The sequence below is a fragment of the Euprymna scolopes genome, chromosome 28 (assembly GCF_053919585.1).
Source record: "Euprymna scolopes isolate OS-2025 chromosome 28, ASM5391958v1, whole genome shotgun sequence".
Classification (NCBI taxonomy): Eukaryota; Metazoa; Mollusca; class Cephalopoda; order Sepiida; family Sepiolidae; genus Euprymna; species Euprymna scolopes.
This window is the reverse complement of record NC_136509.1, coordinates 19,196,285-19,208,601: the sequence shown is the minus strand read 5'-3', so window position 1 is coordinate 19,208,601 and position 12,317 is coordinate 19,196,285. Positions and strand designations below refer to the sequence as shown.

General features: G+C 35.6%; 1 protein-coding gene across 1 annotated transcript in view; it reads left to right on the top strand.

The window, feature by feature from the left end:
* LOC145249496 (putative ATP-dependent RNA helicase DDX49) overlaps nt 1-12,317 on the top strand; it is a 619,310-nt gene that overhangs the window by 214,498 nt on the left and 392,495 nt on the right. The gene's annotated exons all lie outside the window — the stretch shown is intronic.

The following is a 12,317-nucleotide window of genomic DNA, read 5'->3' as shown; positions in this document are numbered from 1 at the left end:
GATTCTGATTCTTTATAATTTTCTAAATATTTAACTGGAATTTTTAATTTTTCCCAATTACAATAAATACTTGTTAAATGTGCAGATATTTTCTCCGATAAAAGACACTTGTGTAGGAAAAGATCTATAGATTTTGATTTTACTGCTAGTTTAAAAAAATCAATAAATATCGATTATTTTAATATTACTACCATCAGATTTTATTTTAAACAAAATCCAAATTAAAAAGAAAGACAATGAAAAGAATCGTTTTTTGGCATTAGAAAATAGGCCAACATTTTTCCGATTCCAATACAGATACCCCCCTAAAAGTTCCAATTTTTCCGATCCCCAATTCCGATTAATTGTCCCTACATTACTATACATATTGCATTGCAGCATTCTTTGACGTTTGACCTAGGAGAAAATTGTAGTCCTTGTTCTGATCAGCGATGCGGACGATTCCAATATTTTTCCGATTCTAATACAATTACTGATTCCGATTTTGATTCTTTTTATTTTTCAAGTCTCCCAGCTGAAATCCCAGCCCTGGCTAAAATTGTGACACAGGCTCATAATCTCTTATGATAAATTGTTCATAAAACTTTCTAGGAGCAAAGTGTAGTCTCTGCTTTGATTAGTGACGATTCCAATATGATTACCGATTCGAATTGTTTTTGAATTTCTATATATTTTGTGATAGTTATTGTTTTTAAATTATCGGATTACTGTAAAAACGTTTGTGTGCATAAATTTTTGGCCAAAACATAAGACAACTAATAAATCTAATTTAGAATAAATCTAATTTTTTCTCTAATCTTTTTCTCCTAATTGATTGAAAATCCTGAATTAATAATTTTTTCATCTATACTTTTTATTTACACAATTTTTTTCCAATTGTGCTTTCTTTATAGTGCCATTTTTGACTGTGCCATTTTGATTGTGTCGTTTTTTGATTGTGTCATTTTTTAACTGTCATTTTTACTGATTCCATTTTTGCCTTAATTCCTTATAGTAATATATAACTTTTAGTTTAACTGCTTGTATACAATAAATTTTTATCATTAATACTAGCAACGGAAAATTAAGTTTTAAACTATAAGCGAAAAGAATCGTTTTTTGAATCAGAAATTTTGCTCAAACTTTTCAGTCTTGGATATGACCTTAAAAGACATCCAGTGTTAAGGCCCCATTTTGGAGCTGTGGAGCTGCCCCTTAGTTACCATTGTTCCAGGTTTACTTTAGCCGGAGTTCTGTGATGGAATCAGCTGCTATCAGATCAGGCTATCTGAAGATACTGGTTTCCTGAACAAAAAATGTACTAGACATTGATGTCATGTTTTCTCCTTCCCTTGTGGGATATTCTTTCACCTCGGTTTTGCCCTTGTCAGAATAAAAAAAAACGATCAGAAATAACAACAGGCTCATCTTCAAACTTCAACGTAAATTTTCTTAAAGTAAAAAGATCCAAATTGCAAAAGATGTGTCATCTTTAGCTATCTGCCGAGCTGGGAGAGTAACACCCGGAAAGGGTAATAGTTCATAGTTTATCTTTGTGTAATGCTGGATACAATATTCTGCTGCCGAAGAAAAGTTGCAATAGGTCAATGAGTAAGTGATGCATTCCAAAGATAAATGCTGTAAGTCCGGCAGTCCACATGGAGTTTACTGTGCATAACCATCTGAATGGCGGACAAAGGACAGGTCAAAATGCAGATCTTAATTTTGTCTCTGAGTGACATTATGACTAGTGATGAAAGTCAAAATTCACAGAGCACAACAGTGTACAATGAATATAATATTTTGCCCAACACAAGTATGTTGTTTGCAAATGATAACATTTCGCCCCACATTAGGGCATTATGCATCTCAATGAAACAAAGGGGTTTGGAGGCTACAAGCCTCGAATGAGTTTTCGTACATCCATTCCGACCTGTTGTCTCTGGGAAAATTGCCGGGCTGAAAAGATAAATTTAGCGGCAGTTAGTAAGAACAAACAATCTGATAGGTTCAAACAAAATCGTGGGTGGTCAAACCGACTAACGAGGAGCCTGCTTATTTCTGCAGAACTTCTTACACCCTTTTCTAAACTCGTTCATATTCTACAAAATAAAAATCAATCGATGAAATCAAACTTTATGAATAAATATTTACAAGAGTAAGGAATGTGAAGCAGAAAACCATTTAAAAAAAAAAAACTGGATTTGGCATTAAATAATCTCCCCAAAAAGGTTGATATGCCATAAAGTCACTTCAATAAATCTCCACACTAACGTACTGTACTTGCAATAACCCTTATCCCTGAGTGGCTTCCGGGCCTTGATAAGTGGTGACCACCGTGTAAAAAAAAAAAGCAAACCAAAAAAAAAAAAATAATAATAATCAGATTTTTTTCGATTCCAATACCTAAAAATGTCCTAATTTTTCTGATTCCCAATTCCAATTAATCATCCCAACTCTAGTTCTGCTACTACTTTTCATATTTTCTGTCTTTGGTAAATGAAGGAGAAATCCTTCTAACATGTTTATATAAACACCAAACTCAACAATTTTGTGCCACCAGATATGTCAAAGAAAGCTTTCCTTGTTTTTTCCTTTAATCCTTACAAAAGCTATTTTTTTTCTGACAGAGGGTAAAGAATTGCTGCTTTCTGAACTGGAATCTATCCATATATGATTTATCATTAGATAACCTTAAAATGGTATTTTTTTCTTGCTCCTTATATCAAGTGGCTTCATGCCTTGTCCAGACCGATTTAAAAAAAAAAAAAAAAAAAAAAAATTTTGTTTAGTTTCTGTTTCACTGAAAAGTGAGAAGTCAGTCTTTTTGCCCCCTCCCCAGGTTTGGTTTCGTTTTTTAATTAATAAGCCCCAAAGGATGTCGTGGGTATTTCAATTTTAATGTCATACAAAAACAAAGTGAGATACAACTTGGACTTTTGGCTAGGAACAAAGCATATTATCTGTTCTGATATTATTTTCATTTTTTTTTTTTTTTTTTTAACTTTTTATTTACCATGATCCAAAGGGTAACAGCATAATTGCATTGACACACTGGTTCTCACGGTAGATCGCCCAAGTGATTTGAAACCTGGCAAATACCAGTAGATCACCAAAATTAAGCGACATGGAGTCTGGCCAGGATCAGATGAGTGACCATTTGGGAATGCTAAACAATGTATGTTGTTTTCTCTTAACTGAGATATACATGCGGTTGGAAACCAGTTGCAAATTTGATATTCCCTATAAATTTCATCCTCTGGAGAAAGATGGTATAATCTGACCAGAGCAAATACCACACCAGGTATTACTGGTTTGTTTTTACAGTTATTATGGTAACAAAATAAAAAAAAATGACATTTTATCTGAGGATACATATTAATATTGCTGTGGCTATTATTTTAAAAAATATATTTTAATAAAAAATGATTTTAATAAAAAACTATTATTTTAATAAAAAAAAAATATTATTTTAATAAAAAAAAATATTATTTTAATTAAAAAATTTTATTTTAATAAAAAAGAATTTTTTTTTAGACTTTTGGTTTCAGATAGCTAGAAATAATCGCTTTTCTCTATATAAATAAAATGAACTCATTTTTTCACGTCTGATTTTGACATTAATAGGATTAAAAATCAAGATATTTCATGCAAATATAATATGCACAAACGGCAGAACAATATCTGAGGTGTGTTATAGGCTTATTATTTCTCAAATTCCTCGATAATCTTAGATTTCTATACTTTTTCTGCTGAGAAGTCACGGCCAAAATCGGTTAAGATCAATGGAAGTGGTAAAATATTTTCTCTCTAATAAATTCCTCCTCCCCCTGCCACCACTTAACACCGTTTAGGGATCGTTCACAAGGAACAGTTGAGAAGAGAACACCGGTTTGGCTTCGTAGTTCTTTCATGTGAAGTTATTTAAAATCACTAAACTAAGCTGCAGTGCTCTGTGGCGTAGTGGTTAGCGTGCTGGACAATTCACATTATATTTTCACGTTCGCGCCGACCTACCGTAGTCGTTTTTTTTTGTTTTTTTTCCTAAACAACTGGAATGGACTTTTCTTGGTGGCCGAACTGTTAACGTTGCAGATGTTTTTTTTTTTTTTTTTTTTTTTTTTTCACACTTTATTTTCCTACTTTTACTCATGACTCCGGGTTTGATCCTTCCTACTTACCTACCATAACATTTTTTAAAACTCCCCCCCCCCGTCCCGGAAACAAACACTCGGGCAACGCCGGGTACCCCTGCTAGTATTGTAATAAATGAGAGTAGAAAGTGGATTTTGTGTGTTCTTTCAACAGTCGTATAACTGCGTTCCCTTATTTTGTCCTTTAGTCTACATATTCCAGAAGCAATGTTTCTGACAAAGAGGGAAGAATTACTGTTTTCTGGCTCAGAATCTATTCAATCTAACACTTAAAGCTTTTGATCTTGAACTAGTATATATATATATATATATATATATAAGCTCTTTATATCAAGTGGCTTCATGCCTTGTCTGGAGCGACTTTTAATTTTACCCCATCTCCCTTTATTCTCTCTGTCAATCGCTTTCACTCACTTACCTCACTTATTTGCATCTCAAAGGTCACCTCGAATGCAAGCAAGAAGGTCGTGAATGGGCAAAAAGCAGAAGCAGCCATACTATAAATGAAGACTCCTATTAAATGCTTAAACCCGTAAGCATTTCACAAGATCACTGATATCCACAAACGTGCCAAAGTCAAAGTTTCTTTTGTTGCACTGACGGTACTTAAGGTGTTGACCTTCAGTAAAAACTCATTGTTCAAGTCCAAATCCGTGAAGAATCTGCAAGCAAACCAGAACATGTTGAAGCTCAAACGCATGCTATTAAAAAAAGAAAAAAAAGTATTTTGATGAGAGTTGATCCAAACAACGAATCAACTTAATAAAATGAGTAAAAATAAAACTATAGAAAATGATTTAAGTTGACTAATAAAAAAAAAAAGAGAAAAGATAATCATGTTTCTCAATTTTTTTTAGATAAGGATTCGTTATTTGTATTATTTAGCTGCTTCAAACTACTGTTCTCATCTTGAATGTTATTTTCATAGCGTTCTGGTCGAGGAAACTTCTTCAAGTGTATCATGTTGACCTTTAGAATCTTTCTGTCAAACTCAGGAATTTTTCTGGCGAACTCGTGGAATCTGCACGGAATCAGAATGGAACCCTTTATTTAATCCCCGGGGGTAGCATACTCTCGTTCTGTCAACCATGATTGAGTCCTAAGTAATTCACAATTATATTTTTAGTATCGTCACCACTGAGAAGTGAACTTTCAATTTCCAGAAGAGTGTAACTTTACAGCTGAATTTTATCAAGTACTTTATCTTGCGGATAATTCTAGTATAAACATAACAAGCTTTAAAAACCTATTTTTGTTTTTAGATGTACATTCTTATTATCTCTATAAATCATTATTACTGTATATTATAACTTTATGTATATATATATATATTTATTACTACAGTTTATTACTATACACACGCACACGTATATATTTGTTTCAAATTATTTTATTTCTTACTAGCAGGACCTGTTTCTTGACATTACCCAAGGAGATACAAAAGGATGCAAACTAATTGAATTGCTAGGCATAACTTTTGGTCAGTTTTGTAGAGAAACAAATAAAAATTGGTTCATTTTAAAGAAAAACAAAACAAGAAAGAGACATAAGTTATTGGTCTGACAAATTGTATTTTTTATCGTTTTATGTTTTTTTTTTGTTTGCTTTCATTTGCTTTAAACAAAGTATATTGACATTGAAGATTACTGTGACACATCCTAGGTAGGGAGTTGTGTGGCAATATATTTGTTCACATCTATTTACATTTCTTCATGTTAATACAATCAGGGAAACAGGAAGTAGGAAGGGCATTAAAAAAGCTATTAAAGTAGAAAGTTTTCCGAAATCTGTAAACATCTATTGTGAATAGATCGAATTTTGCCGCTATTTTGATTGATTGAGGATATTTCTGATGAGAAGGTAGAAGTGCAGTAAGCACATTTCATGAAAGTACTTGTGAAATAAACACGTGGATGCCAAATTGCAGCGATGGGACAAGGGCTGGAGCTTTGTAGACAGCGTGGGAACTATTAGGTTCAATTTACAGCATCTGAAGAATATATAGCTGCTAATGACAATTATTTGTTATGACAGTTTATTAGGAGTTTTGATCGTGACAGGTATTTGATTTGGTACTGGTGCAGTTTTCATAGATGTCCGCTAGGGTTTGAATGGAAACTAAATACAAACTGTGGAATAAAGTGGCCAAGCTGTGTGTCCACAGGTAAATGATCGTGAGGATTTATGACTTGCTTCAGCATCTTTAATAATTTCTCCAGATTTGTTAGATTCATTGTCATCTGCTCCATTCTTCTAACTGATTAAAATTAAAAAAAATTTTTTTCTTCCAATTTATTTAAAGTCGTCTGCTCGGCTTTTTGTATGATCATCACGTTTGTCATCGCTTTCTGATTGGCTGAACAACTTGATCAACGCTTAGCACAGTGAACATGTCTGTGTGTGTACATTTCCCTATGCAATAAATCTGTCAATTTTAAGTCTACAGATTCGAAATTTTATGTACAGGGTACTGAGATTTGGGAAAATCTTGTTGATCGGTTTCCGGCCAGAAATATCTGTCTTTCTCTCTCTCTGCGCAATATCTGTCTTTCTCTCTCTCTCTGCGCAATATCTGTCTTTCTCTCTCTCTGCGCAATATCTGTCTTTCTCTCTCTCTCTGCACAATATCTGTCTTTCTCTCTCTCTCTCTCTCTGCACAATATCTGTCTTTCTCTCTCTCTCTGCGCAATATCTGTCTTTCTCTCTCTCTCTCTGCGCAATATCTGTCTTTCTCTCTCTCTCTCTGCGCAATATCTGTCTTTCTCTCTCTCTCTACGCAATATCTGTCTTTCTCTCTCTCTCTACGCAATATCTGTCTTTCTCTCTCTCTCTACGCAATATCTGTCTTTCTCTCTCTCTCTCTACGCAATATCTGTCTTTCTCTCTCTCTCTACGCAATATCTGTCTTTCTCTCTCTCTCTGCGCAATATCTGTCTTTCTCTCTCTCTCTGCGCAATATCTGTCTTTCTCTCTCTCTCTGCGCAATATCTGTCTTTCTCTCTCTCTCTGCGCAATATCTGTCTTTCTCTCTCTCTCTCTGCGCAATATCTGTCTTTCTCTCTCTCTCTCTCTGCGCAATATCTGTCTTTCTCTCTCTCTCTACGCAATATCTGTCTTTCTCTCTCTCTCTCTGCGCAATATCTGTCTTTCTCTCTCTCTCTCTCTGCGCAATATCTGTCTTTCTCTCTCTCTCTGTGCAATTTCTGCCTTTCTCTCTCTCTGTGCAATTTCTGCCTTTCTCTCTCTCTCTCTGTGCAATTTCTGTCTTTCTCTCTCTCTCTCTCTGTGCAATTTCTGTCTTTCTCTCTCTCTCTCTGTGCAATTTTCTCTCTCTCTCTCTTTCTCTCTGCGCAATTTCTGTCTTTCTCTGCACAATTAATATATAACTATCTCTCTCTACAGAATTTATATCTATCTTTATTCTCTACAATTTCACTTTCCCTCTTTCTCCTTAATTTCTATGTCTACCCAACTCTATTTCCCCCTCTCTCCCTTGTCATTTACCCATTTCCTCCCCCACCCCTTATTCCATTATCCCAACACTCCAGTAATTTTCGATTTCCACGTCCTCACTTTGCCTCTTCAGCACTGACTCACCCCAAAGACTTTTGACAAACCACTGCTTTTGTGTACTTCTCTTTCTCTCTCTCACCTAGCTATCTATTTGACCATGATCAATTTATGCTCTTGTCCTGGTATCCCTTGGGAGAATATCACAATCAACGCATGCATACAACACGTGTGTGAGTGCATAGGTGTGTGGTTTTCTGATTTCATTCAAATTTGCAACAGAAGTGACTGTGCAACCAACTATGGTAGATCCTGATTGCAGTAAATATAGCTTGACCCAAATCATATGATTTTTACTCATATGACTATTGATCTGTGCTTTTTGGATAGCAGCTTACCCATCAAAAATGGCATCTTTTAATTATAGGCTTATCTGTTTATGGATTAAATTATTGAGTAGCTAACGATTACTTTTCAGAACTTTTCTTTTCCCGATATTTTAAAATGCAGACATTGCATCTCTAAAATGGCCTACATTCAACTTGAACATTTTAATAATCAATTGTTAAATATTCTGCACATTCAACTAAGAATTTCCATGGTAAAAAGGCACCACTTTGCTAGTAAAGCTAACTATTACAAAATGCACCAAACTGCTGTCAAAACTATCTATCCCAAAATGCACCAAACTGATGTCAAAGCTAGTTATTCCAAAATGCACTAAACTGCTGTTAAAACTAACCACTTCAAAATCCAACACTACTGTCAAAGCTAGCTACTCAAAATCGAAATTGACTCAATCTCTAAAAAGCAGTCTTTTCTTAAAACCGGCAGTGTTTCATTTGCATACATTTGTCGAGAATTTGCATGAGTTTGCCAACGATGAAATCAACTAGTTAGTTTTTTGGGGTTTTTTTTTCATCATTCAGCAGTACAACTCTTGAAGGTAAATAGTTTTTGCACTTATTACAATTTTTTGTACTGCAAAGATTATTCAAGTTATTGCTGATTTAAAAAAAAAAAAATTCTTTTTTAGTTTATTCATCTTAAATTGCCACAGAAGTATCAGGAACTATTTTGGTAGGGGCTGGATTTATAGGCAAACTTGATGCGTGCAGCAAGATGTTTGTTCGCATTACATTTAAATTTCTGCATGTTAGTACATTGTGGGAAACAGGAAGAGAATTCTAAAAGCAAGTGTTCTTAGGAAAGTAACTGTAAGAGTACAAAATCTTCCATCAACGTACAGTGAAGGAGTGGGATTTTGCTTGTTGTCGAGTGAATCGGGAGTAATTCCTTTGGGGTGGTACAAATGCACAAAGTTCATCAGAAGAGCGTTTTCCCTAAAATATTTAAAGATACAAACATTGCATCTCTAAAATTGTGCATATATGTTCCGCTTGGATGCCAATAAGATCATTTAAATGTCTGCATATTACCACAAAAGTTTAAGGTACTACTGTGATAGGGGTCATATTTAGAAGAGGCAACCTGGGTGGGGAGTTGTGCTGCAACATGGTTGTTCACATTACATTGAAATTTCTGCATATTGGTATAGTCGGAGAAGTTAGAAGAGAATTCTACAGGCAGGTGGTCTTAGGCATAATCATGTTGACACACCAGTTCTCATTAGAGCAACAAAGTTAAACAATGCCGAGCCTGGGAAGTATCAGATGGGGTCACCATTCGGGAAATTCAGGCATTGTATGTAGAACCACGATAATTCTTTAAAAAATTGCAAAAATGCTGACGTCATTATCTTTCCTGATTAAGTTATATGTGCAACTGGGAACCGCTTGTGAATTGTTTGTTCTATCATAATTATATGTGATGTCAGGAGTGAGATTATTTCAGGCATCTGAATGAATAAAATTAAACGGCATTTCATTAACAGATGAACTGCATGCGGACCATAGCTTGTTTCGGTGAGCTGTGTCATCTCTTTGTAGTGGAGCCACACGTCTTTGAATATAATCTATTTATTATCTGACGAGTCTGGTTCTGTGACTGCGCAGGTGGATTTCACGTGTGTTACTCAGAAGGCAATAAGCGTGGCATAAGGTATGTCATTTGTTCCTGCATGGTAAGCTGTTGTTGCATTTGCATCATGAAAGTTATTGGGTTGATTTTGGTCTGTTTTGATGGGGGTTTGGTATGAGTTAGACATTTTCAGGGAGTAGGGAAGAACTAAAAGAAAATGACACTTTTGATTTCAGAGGAAGCCGATTCAACCCACCAAAGGTGAATGCCATTTTTTATTTATTTATTTATTTTTTTTTTTAAGTGATTCTAGGAAAATAGTTACAACAGTAAAAAAATCATCCAGCATCTACAAACCTACAGTGAAGAGGTATGGGTTTGTTTCCTTTATATAGGTTGAGAGTGTATGCATTGGGGTGGTACAGATAAAATAAATTTACCAAAGCATCTTTCACTAAAACACCTATAAAACAAGCACAAGGATGCAACTCCATAGTAAGGGTTTGGAGTTGACAGAGGGTGTATGGTGACTTTAAGGCGTGCCCAGGGTGGCCAAAAGATGAGGTATAAGGACAACATCAAAGCAAATCTAAAGCGGTTTCACATGGACCTTGAGAAATGGGAGGACGTGGCTGGGAGCAGGTTGGCGTGGAGGAGCGCTGTCCACGAAGGTGCTGCGCTTTATAGTAGTGACCTAAATCAAGCTTCTGAGGATAAACGCAAGCACAGAAAGGACAGATTATCAACCAGACACACCCAACCCCACCCCACCACCACTACATTTATCTGCCCAAATTGCACAAGACAAATTGGGTCTAGGATTGGGCTCTATGCTCACCTGAGGACCCACAGAAGCCACAACGGAGGACAGTCTTACTCGGACACGAGTGACCGCCGATGATGATGGTGACTTTAAGCAACATTGGGCCTGCTCAGTACCAAATGGGTGACCATTTTGGGAATACTTGGCACAGTATGTATGACAATTCCCTGCAACAACTGCGAAAACCTAACGTCATCATCTCCCCTGAGCGGAATATACATACAAATGGCGACTGCTTGCAGATTTAATATTCTCATGACATTCCTCATTCAGAGGAAGCCAATTTGGATGAATGCTATAATTAAACAAAAAATAGATGGTGATCCTAGGAAAGTAGGTATAAGTAGCTAAAATCCTTCAGCATCTAGGAATCTACAATGAAGGAGTATGATTTTGCTGCTATTTCGGTAGGTCAGGAGTTTTTATGTTGGGGTAGTACAAGTGCACTAAGTTTATTAAATCACATTCCATTGAAATACCTGAAAAACAAGCAGAAGTCGGAGCTTGACGGGCATTGCAGCATTTATTAGGTTGTAACGTTATGCACGCATTAACATGTAGACATCTTCGCAAAGAAACCAAGATAAGGAATAACTTGACTCACTTTTTTTCCATTGAAACAACAGGCATTTATTTACAGGTACTTTCCAGGATAACGTCTTGTCTCTTGTTCAAAAGTCCTCTTACACACCAATGTGCTTAAGAAGACTCAACCATGTAAAACACTCGGTTCGGCCATGTTTACCAAACATCTTTTCCTGTCACTCTTGGGTTACCTGTATAACATGTTTATCTCCTGTGATCCTCAGTCTATGCGCATGTTCTTCTTTTTATAACCTTTATTTTTCTTCTTTGCCATGACGTCACCTCACACACAGCTCGGTCACTTGCATACAGCTGCCATATGCACGTCAGTGCTCTATTACAAGGGTAACAAATTTTTTCTTACACCCTATCCATGAAGAATAGCCTAGTGGCAAGTGCACCATCCTAGATATGGCAAGAGTATTTTATGCAAAGATGCATGGCGGCTTTGTATTGATATGTAGTGTGTCCTCAAAGGCTTTGTACATGACTAAAAACATATCAAAACATTTCAATCTCAGACTATAATATCATTTTAAGAGTGGTTTTATTTAAATGGTACCATTAAATTGTTACTGGAGCTAACAGATTAGGATGTCTGAAGATATCGGCTTCAAGTAAATATGAGCAACCTAATGCTCCTGCAAAACGAGAAGTCATAATACTAATATTTTTTTACCCCCCACCCCCACTGAGCCGATTTTTAAAAAAAAATTCACACGGAGGTACTTTATGTGCCTGGCAGTGTTCTTAGGTTTTGTATCGAAATGTCTTCAATAAGTATCAATAATCCAAAAAATCCAATGAAAGAAAAAAACAGGATTTGACCAAAGTTAACACCTTACACAGCCTAACATCACAAGTGCATTTGAGAAGTTTTATTACCACACAAGCTGAGAGGTCAAACATATAAAATCAATAGTAAATTAAGTGATATGGCAGAGGCGCGTTCAAAATGAATGTTTCCGTTTAAAGCACAATTGCACCATGATACTTGACTTTTCCATGTTAAATTTGAAGTCAAGCCATTGTCGCCACACAAGCAGTAAGGCCAGGCATATAAAATCAACAGTAGGCTTTTTGATACGAGCGAAATTGGAGTATGATATTTGACTTTTGCATTTTAAATTTTTAATTAAAGCTGTTATATATAAAAAATGATTTTATAAACTCAACAGTAGGTTCTCTACAGTGCAATGTGGACTACAATATCCCCAGCTAGAGCGGGTAATCACTGCATTTGATTGAAAAATCGGCTATTTCACTAATTTCAATGACAATAAAAA